At 33.4% G+C, this 9,904-nt stretch overlaps 1 long non-coding RNA gene across 1 annotated transcript in view; it reads left to right on the top strand.

Annotated features, from left to right (window-relative positions):
- The window catches only part of LOC106942236 (uncharacterized), a 16,649-nt gene extending 8,865 nt beyond the window's left edge, over positions 1-7,784 (top strand). Inside the window, exons 2-3 of the long non-coding RNA XR_001423581.1 lie at positions 2,625-2,626; positions 7,697-7,784. This is a non-coding gene — a long non-coding RNA (uncharacterized LOC106942236). The remainder of the gene's footprint in view (positions 1-2,624; positions 2,627-7,696) is intronic.
- The last annotated feature ends 2,120 nt before the right edge of the window (positions 7,785-9,904 follow it).

Below are 9,904 nucleotides of genomic sequence, written 5' to 3'. Positions count from 1 at the left end.
AGCAGGGATGTCCAAAGTGTGGTTTGGGGACCAACTGTGGCCCCCAAACTGCATCACAGGTGTCTGATACAGATGGAGACTTTTTATTTTTAATCAGGTGAAATTATGACTGACATCATGTCATTATAATAGAAAATGTGAAACACGAACACAAAGTTTTTATGTTTTTCTAATGAAGCTTTAATAAAAATTAGAGCCAAATTTATCCAGAGACTTTTATTGAAACTTTGCTGGACCAACAAAGTTAAATCTGGCCAAATGCAGGAATCATTTTGAAACAAAACGTCCCAAATCCTTTCTTTTTACAGGAAATAAATTTATTCAGTTGAGCCAAAATAATTTGAAAACAAGATTATTTTCTATTTTAATACAGCAAACATGTCAAATCATTTTTACATGGTTCTATAAATAACATGTTTTGTAAAAAAAAACAAAAAACAACAAATCGGGCTTTATTTTTTGTCTTTTACAAAAATAAAGGACAAAAATATTTTTGACTCATTGATTTTGACCCTCATGACAAAAAGTTTAAAAATCCCTGGTCACAATCTGATCTCTTGAATTTGCAGTTTGAGGCCTAAATCTTTAATATGATATAAAAAAATTGAGTTTTATCTTAAATTTGACCATCAAACTTTATTTTTACTGAGTTTCTAAAGCACTAAAAATAAATTTTCTCAGATTTTCTGAATGTTATTAGTTCAGCAGAAACACATTGAACTGAATGTAATTAATTCACATTTTTCTAACTAAAAAACAGACATAAAATTATTTATTGCACAAATAAACAGAAAGCAGAAATGCATCTACCCAAAGAACTTTATGCTGCTTCAAACTTCAAAGAAACGACTCTCTCACTAACGATGTGCTTTAAACTGTTTATGTGAAAAATTACATCCCAAATTATTTAAATGTTTTTTTACCTTCAGACTGAGGGATGAAGATCAGAACCGCCATGATGAGCAGAAACATTTCTCCCCTGAAGGTGAAGGTTTGTTGTGATCTGCAGGAAAAGCTGCTGAATGTTTCTGTTCAACCGTTCAGCAGCAAAATATGTGAGCAGGAAAGAAACGATTGTCGTCTTTGGCAACGATATCTAAGAGGAAACTGAGACAGATAAAGACTGAGGACACAGAAATAAAAAGCAAACATTCTCATGCGTCGCAGTTTGGTGCAGCTGAAATGGTTCGATAAGAGAAACGTCTGTTTGCAAATTAAAAATAGTGGCTATTGAGACGACGGCGCTCAAAACGAAGAAGGTCTTCAGATTACAGACTGAAAACGTTTTTCCACCAGGGTAACCAAACACAGATAACATCCAATGCTGCAGCTCCGATCAACGTTCAACTCAACCCAACCATTTACAGTGGTCTAGTCAAAGTCTGTCTGATGAGATGTTTCATAACCAGACATAATACGTAGTTATTTTTGCCTTAATTAAGACAAAACATTGCCAACATTGACTGAAACTTTACGTTAGCAAAAACATTTTAAAAATGTGTTTTTATTTTTCCCTGCTTCACCAGGAACAAAGAGAAAATATTCAAAACATTTTGAATGTTTTAAACCAGCGGTGAAAAACTCCAGTCCTCTGCTGTGCTGCAGTTTTTAGATGTGCCACAGGGACAAAACACTGGAATGAAACGGCTTCATCACCTCCTTCTTGTGCAGTTCAGTTCTCCAGAACCTTAATAACCTCATTATTCTGTGCAGATGTGGTGCAGCAGAGGAACATTAAAAGTTGCAGGGCAGCGGCCCTCCAGGACTGGTAAATGCAGGAAATTATCAGAAATGTTTGGCAGCAGAAAGCAGGTAACCAAGTCTCCCAGGACCAGAGTTTGGTAGCAACTAGTTACATTTACTCAGTTACATTTATTTGAGTTACTTTTTTGAAAAAATTTACTTTTAGGAGTATTTTTACTGTGCTGTATTAAAATCTCTGGATTTTCTTTTCACTGAATGAAAAACATGTTTTAACCAAAAATCCACCAAACCTGCAGTTTCTGTTGAAGTTTCATAAGTTTTATATTGAAAGAAACTGATTTGGAAACATTTTATTTTGCCTGATTTTATTTTTTTTGTTACATATATGAATTATTGTCATTTTGATCCTTGAAATATAAACATTTCCACTTAACTTTATATTGTAGTTCATCATATTATGTAATATTTGATCAGTTACTCAGTACTTGTAGTCTTTTTACCAAATACTTTTTACTTGAGTAAAAATCTGCTGAAGTACCTCTACTCTTACTTTACTACAATTTGTATGTACTCTGTCTGCCTCTGCACCGAGCGACGGCCTGAAGCTCAATTCTGATTTTTCTAATTAAATGCAACAACAATCAGACATGTGAATAAACGTTTTATGAGCCCAAAGTGAAGAAGGTTGAGGCTGCAGAGCAGAACTGTGTTTATGGGAGTAATGATGGATGGAGTCATGAAATGGAATAAAAACAAGAAACAAACCCACAGAAAAACATTAAACTGATTTATTTCACTTTAGTCTTTTCTCAAAACTGAAATCCTTTTGTTGTTGCAGATGCTGTCGTTAAGCATCTAAGAATAGGTTATTTTACAAATACCTTTTAATTAAAAATGCAAAACTTTTTCTCAGATTGCAGCCGTTCAGCCAGCAGGAAAGAAACTTTTTCAGAAGTTTAGTTTTTTCAGAAACTTCTCAGCCTTGTGATGTTTGTGCTGCATGGCGTCAGTAGGAGGACACGCCAAGTTTCCCTGAGAGTAGAAACAAAAAGAGAGAAAAGGACAACGGACTTCAGTGTCAAACATAATTTATCTAAATCTGTAACAGTCATGGAAGAGGAAGCCTCTTGTGTTTTATAAAGTCATGCAAACTTAATATGATGAAACAAAAGCACCGATTAGCCTTTAAAGTAATGATGGCCAAAGGAAAACTGAAATCAAGCAAGCATAATTCTCTAGTTTTTGTTTTTTGCTTGTAGAAAAGGATCGTAGATCCAAAACGTAAAAAAGATTTTTACGTTTCCTGTATTAAGAGAAAAGTTTTCAGATTCTTTTCAGATCAATTTTAAACATTAATTCTCAGATATCAGATCATAATTTGGGTCAGTTTCTTTTAAAATGTTTCCTATATTTATCCAAATTCAGTAAGTTAAAAGCTGACTTGGATGCTTTTCAGTAAGAATCTCTGAATAAACCTGGTTCTATTTATTAGAAGAACTTGGCAGTAAAAAGTTTAAAACTTTGTAACATTTTCAATTATAATAAAATTACTTTGGTAATAATTTTACCCTGATTTAAAAATAAAAAGTCAACCACCTGCTCTGCACAGGCTACATTCTTAAACTGCAGTTGGGACCGCACAAGCTGAGTCAAAGGGCCACAAATGGCCCCCGGGCCACACTTTGGACACCCCTGCTTTAAAGATGATTTAACCTGTTTGCAGGATTATCTGATCTGCTGTGTGTGAATCACTCAGGAGTTTTTTATTCTCACATTTTTTATCTTGTCCTGGAGCCACTTGGAGTCTGGCTTGATGCACAGCGGCAAACCGCTGCCAGTGAGGATCCTACGGAGACACAAACAGGACATTTTGACTAATAAATAACATATTTAATGTGATGAAATTATATTTTATCTCTGCCAGCTGAACTGGGGACGTAGCAAACAGACTAAAACAGCCAATTCACGCATTTTCAAGGTAAGATTTCAAACTTTTCCAAAAGTTTGGAGATAAAAATATAAATTAACTAAAAAAGACAGTTTCAACTCAATATTCTATATGAGTTATTACTAATATTAATATGTTGTGTTAATATGTTTTACAATAAGGACAAGGTAAACTTAAATATAACAACAGTATATGTTTTGAAATATTTCTTTTTCACAAGAGACAACAACTCAACACTAACACTAAAACATCTCCCAATATTAATAACTTTGTACAAAATATAAGATGATCAATAACTCATAAATAGAATACTTATCAATCATATTTATTTATTATTCTAGTTACTAGAATAATAAATATTAAGTCAAAACAATGCCACCAAATCTTAAGATGCTCAAATGCTAAAAAAAAATAAAACTTATAAAAAAAAATCTAAAAAATGCTTTTACTAATTTTTTGGCATTTAGCAAATAGAAATAATTTTGGTAATTCTCTAAAATATTAAAGTTTAGTCTGATTTAACTTCAGATGATGAGAAAATGTATTTTTATTAGGCGTCTTTAAACATCTGATTTTAACTTTAAACATTTTCCAAATTTTACATTTTAATGAAATGTTCGATTGAATTTTATTACAAAACTTTAATAAGTTTAAAAAGTTTAAAAAGTTTGATGTTCAGTTTGAACATCAAACTTCCAAGGACTTGAAAACCTTTCCAAACCTTGAAAACATCAAACTGAAATTCAAGGATTTTAACAAACCTGTGATTAAATATAATTAGCATGAATGCATTAGCATTTAACTCTTTACTCTGATATTAATTTAATGGTTAAACATTGTTGTTAAAAACTTCTGTATTTTCTGTATGTAATTTAATGAATGTAATGATGTAGAACAGTGGATGGATGGTGCTCCTGCTGGGAGAGGAGAAAATTAGGTGGAAGGATGAACTTGTTTTGTATTTGCTGTGCTTACAAAAAGAAGTGTTTGTGGCAGGCTTTTCCTGCTCTTTGTTCGAAACACTTGAAGTTTTCCACGTTTGCCTTCTCTGAGCCCTTCAGGCAGCAGGGTGGACAAACCAAACATTTCACTCCAGACGATGACCCTGAAAAAACAAGGAACAAAAATAGATTTTAATTATTTCTGATCAGAACAGGTGTAAAAATAATTATCATAACACATGTCCAGAAACATTTGTCTCATGGTTCAACAACTGCATATTGTAGATAAACAGAAAAAATAAAGTAAAAAAACTCAGAAATTTTCAGATTAATCTCAGAAATTTTCTTTAAAAATGTTCTGAGTTTCAAAAGTATGAAGTTATTGTAAATTTTCTGAGATTAATCTCTTTATTTCCTTGGTTTTTCTAGCAACTTTTCAAACTCAGAAATTTTGTTTTTTCTAGAAAATTTCTGAGTTTTTTGTGGAAATTATCTAAATGTGTCTACACTATAATGTTTCTGATTGTGAGTGAGGCAGGCAGCTTTTAAAATAAATCAGTTTTAAAAGCTTCATTGATTTGTTTGAATTTCATTTTATAAACGGTTTGTTGAAAATCACCTGCAGAGTTTTCATTAAAGAACTGAAACATTTTTATTGACATTCATCATGGCTGCCATCATGGCTTCCTCTGGTGATTTACCGAGGGCCACCCTGATTTTTATCTCCCTCTGCTGGTTATCTGGGGTACTGCAAGACAATGTTATTTCCAGAAGAAATATGTTGATCAAAATCAAACCAGAGGTGAATCATTTAGTTTGAAATGAGGCTTTTATGGAAAACCCCATCGATGTTTGTTTACATAAATGAAATATGTAAAGAAGAAATGAGTTGGTTAGAGGAGGGGCTGCGGTTGGAAGGATGTAACGAAACGCTGCTTTTTATTCTGATTTACTGATAAAATATTTAGTGTTGCTTCACTTTGATGTACAAACCTTTTAAATTTGCTTGTAACTAAACATTGCATAATAATATAGTGTCAGTCCATATTATTTGTGAAAACTGCAGCAAATACTTCATAATTTGGTACATTTTTAACATCAATGTTTTTAATTTCTTTTTCCTTTTGTTTTACATACAACATAAAACTTATTATTAAAGTGTAATTAATTCATCTTTTGGTTAAATTTATGGTAAAGTAAAATATTTCTCTCTTCTTGATTCCTGCATTGTGTTTGCAGCTGAAGTGCAAACTTCTGCAATTTGTTGCAAAAACAGGTGCAAACGTTTTGCTCCAGCATTTATTTAGTGCAAACGTGTTGCTTTTTAAATCCAGTCCAGAAATAAGGAAAAGAAATTGATTACATCAGGAATTTTCTTAATTTTTTATCTTAAAATAAAATAAATTCTTGGGATTCAAACCAACATTTTAATTATCTTTGCAATATTTTTAAAATAATTTTTATTGTGCGCGTTAGCTAAGCAATGCTTTGTGCATCCTCTTCTTTTATATTTTCCTCTCAATCATTTTGCTAATAATATTTTAAAGTGGATGTTTAAGCAGTTCATATTTACCTGCACTGAGGAGTCCTGATACATGGTAATGTAAATATGAGTAAATATGAGATTGGAGTGAATAAAACGTGGTTTTAGCTGTAAACGTGTCAGCAGAGGGAGAGCTGTTAGTTATTCTGCTTAAAGAACATCAAAAAAATGTAAAAACTTTACTGCTGTGTCTTAAAACTCTAAATTAGTCAAAAGTGAAATGCTTTGATGAAAAACCACTGGTTATTCATGGGGAATATTCAAATATTCACCCATCAGATGTCATAGATATGAGCTGTGGCTGAAAAAGGTGGACAAACCAACTTTTTTAAATGTACGTTACCTGCAGATAAAGTGAGGACGATCCAAACCGTCAAGATGGGCAGAAACATTTTCCCCTGGTGGTGAAAGTCGTCCGTTTGTTTGGGATCTGAAGCCGACCGGATCTCTGCTGGGAACGAACTGCAGCCGTTGCTCCCTGTGACCTTTAACCGTGGCGTACAGATGAAACGCCGGCGATTAATGAAGGTTTCTAAAGAAATGCCTGTGGATGCACATAGACCTCCAACATGAACCACGTTACCAAACCACAGTCTGACAGCCTTCATGCAACTCTCAGCATTAGTTCACCTAAAAGTTTCCACTGGTCAGATCATGTCAGAGATAACGCTGCAGAACAGAGTCTGATGAAAAAAACGGTTTCAACCTCAAGGAGGAGCTTTTCTTCTGACAGACATGAAAACATGAGCAGCTACAAACACAAAAGAGGTTCCAACAGTTGAAGAAACGAGTTTTTCTTCACAGTTTGTTTCTGTTAAATCAACAATTCAAAAGCTATAAAAGGCCTTAAAATGAGGCGTTAATTGAGTCAGGTGTTCTGGGGAAGGATGCAGCAGAAAATGTAACGTTTTAGAGAAGAACCTGACTTCACACAGATGTTTCCAAAAGGCTTTTTGGAAGGGAAAAGTGTTAGCCACTGACAAATTCAAGATGGCCGCCATGGTTTTCAAGGTTAAATTTATGTTGATCTAAAACTACCAATATTTATTACAGATAAATACTTTTGGTGTCAAATCAAACCTAATTGGGCCCACAGAAACCATATTCACTGACAATTTTTGTATTTTCAAGATGGCTACCATGGCTGTTATGGAAACGTAATTTTAGCACTAAAATTGCCCATGAGCTAAATTATGGAAAACCAGTTCATATGTTAAATGTTTTACCCATTTTATTGGCGACATACAGACAGGAGGAGCTGCTCCCACAGAACGGCAGCCAGTGCAGTTAGCGGGAGGTTGATGAATCCCAGGTGAGGCTCGGATCGCTGCTGCCTCACCGGCTTCACTTCCCAGCATTTGAATGGAAAAATGAGAAAATTCAACGATTTTGAAGAAAAAAATATCAAAATTGGTTAAGCTGAATGAAAAATAAATACTTTACAGTGCAAACCACAGGGTGAAAATAGCAATATACATTATTTTATCATTATATTTTTCCGTTATGACAGGAGAGGCTCCGCCCCACTTGCCTCCCCTGACCGCACGTCACTGAACACAGAAACCAGATCAACATAATAACCAGCTCACCGTTACAAGCTAACGGGTCAGAACCACAGGCCCCGCCCCCAAAACACCAGCTGTAATTCATCCAATCATCCGTCACACGCCGCTGGAAGCTCCGCCCCCTTTCAGGTTCATCATCTCTCCATGTTTTCATGGTCCAATAAGCAGCAGAACCACTGAATCCAGCACCGATAGAAAAACCTNATAATTCTCTAGTTTTTGTTTTTTGCTTGTAGAAAAGGATCGTAGATCCAAAACGTAAAAAAGATTTTTACGTTTCCTGTATTAAGAGAAAAGTTTTCAGATTCTTTTCAGATCAATTTTAAACATTAATTCTCAGATATCAGATCATAATTTGGGTCAGTTTCTTTTAAAATGTTTCCTATATTTATCCAAATTCAGTAAGTTAAAAGCTGACTTGGATGCTTTTCAGTAAGAATCTCTGAATAAACCTGGTTCTATTTATTAGAAGAACTTGGCAGTAAAAAGTTTAAAACTTTGTAACATTTTCAATTATAATAAAATTACTTTGGTAATAATTTTACCCTGATTTAAAAATAAAAAGTCAACCACCTGCTCTGCACAGGCTACATTCTTAAACTGCAGTTGGGACCGCACAAGCTGAGTCAAAGGGCCACAAATGGCCCCCGGGCCACACTTTGGACACCCCTGCTTTAAAGATGATTTAACCTGTTTGCAGGATTATCTGATCTGCTGTGTGTGAATCACTCAGGAGTTTTTTATTCTCACATTTTTTATCTTGTCCTGGAGCCACTTGGAGTCTGGCTTGATGCACAGCGGCAAACCGCTGCCAGTGAGGATCCTACGGAGACACAAACAGGACATTTTGACTAATAAATAACATATTTAATGTGATGAAATTATATTTTATCTCTGCCAGCTGAACTGGGGACGTAGCAAACAGACTAAAACAGCCAATTCACGCATTTTCAAGGTAAGATTTCAAACTTTTCCAAAAGTTTGGAGATAAAAATATAAATTAACTAAAAAAGACAGTTTCAACTCAATATTCTATATGAGTTATTACTAATATTAATATGTTGTGTTAATATGTTTTACAATAAGGACAAGGTAAACTTAAATATAACAACAGTATATGTTTTGAAATATTTCTTTTTCACAAGAGACAACAACTCAACACTAACACTAAAACATCTCCCAATATTAATAACTTTGTACAAAATATAAGATGATCAATAACTCATAAATAGAATACTTATCAATCATATTTATTTATTATTCTAGTTACTAGAATAATAAATATTAAGTCAAAACAATGCCACCAAATCTTAAGATGCTCAAATGCTAAAAAAAAATAAAACTTATAAAAAAAAATCTAAAAAATGCTTTTACTAATTTTTTGGCATTTAGCAAATAGAAATAATTTTGGTAATTCTCTAAAATATTAAAGTTTAGTCTGATTTAACTTCAGATGATGAGAAAATGTATTTTTATTAGGCGTCTTTAAACATCTGATTTTAACTTTAAACATTTTCCAAATTTTACATTTTAATGAAATGTTCGATTGAATTTTATTACAAAACTTTAATAAGTTTAAAAAGTTTAAAAAGTTTGATGTTCAGTTTGAACATCAAACTTCCAAGGACTTGAAAACCTTTCCAAACCTTGAAAACATCAAACTGAAATTCAAGGATTTTAACAAACCTGTGATTAAATATAATTAGCATGAATGCATTAGCATTTAACTCTTTACTCTGATATTAATTTAATGGTTAAACATTGTTGTTAAAAACTTCTGTATTTTCTGTATGTAATTTAATGAATGTAATGATGTAGAACAGTGGATGGATGGTGCTCCTGCTGGGAGAGGAGAAAATTAGGTGGAAGGATGAACTTGTTTTGTATTTGCTGTGCTTACAAAAAGAAGTGTTTGTGGCAGGCTTTTCCTGCTCTTTGTTCGAAACACTTGAAGTTTTCCACGTTTGCCTTCTCTGAGCCCTTCAGGCAGCAGGGTGGACAAACCAAACATTTCACTCCAGACGATGACCCTGAAAAAACAAGGAACAAAAATAGATTTTAATTATTTCTGATCAGAACAGGTGTAAAAATAATTATCATAACACATGTCCAGAAACATTTGTCTCATGGTTCAACAACTGCATATTGTAGATAAACAGAAAAAATAAAGTAAAAAAACTCAGAAATTTTCAGATTAATCTCA

The sequence above is a fragment of the Poecilia latipinna genome, unplaced genomic scaffold (genome assembly GCF_001443285.1).
Source record: "Poecilia latipinna isolate Pla-1442-1.1 unplaced genomic scaffold, P_latipinna-1.0 Scaffold4134, whole genome shotgun sequence".
NCBI classification, from domain to species: domain Eukaryota; kingdom Metazoa; phylum Chordata; class Actinopteri; order Cyprinodontiformes; family Poeciliidae; genus Poecilia; species Poecilia latipinna.
Note: the sequence above shows the minus strand (reverse complement) of the source record. Positions and strands in the feature narration are given on the sequence as shown.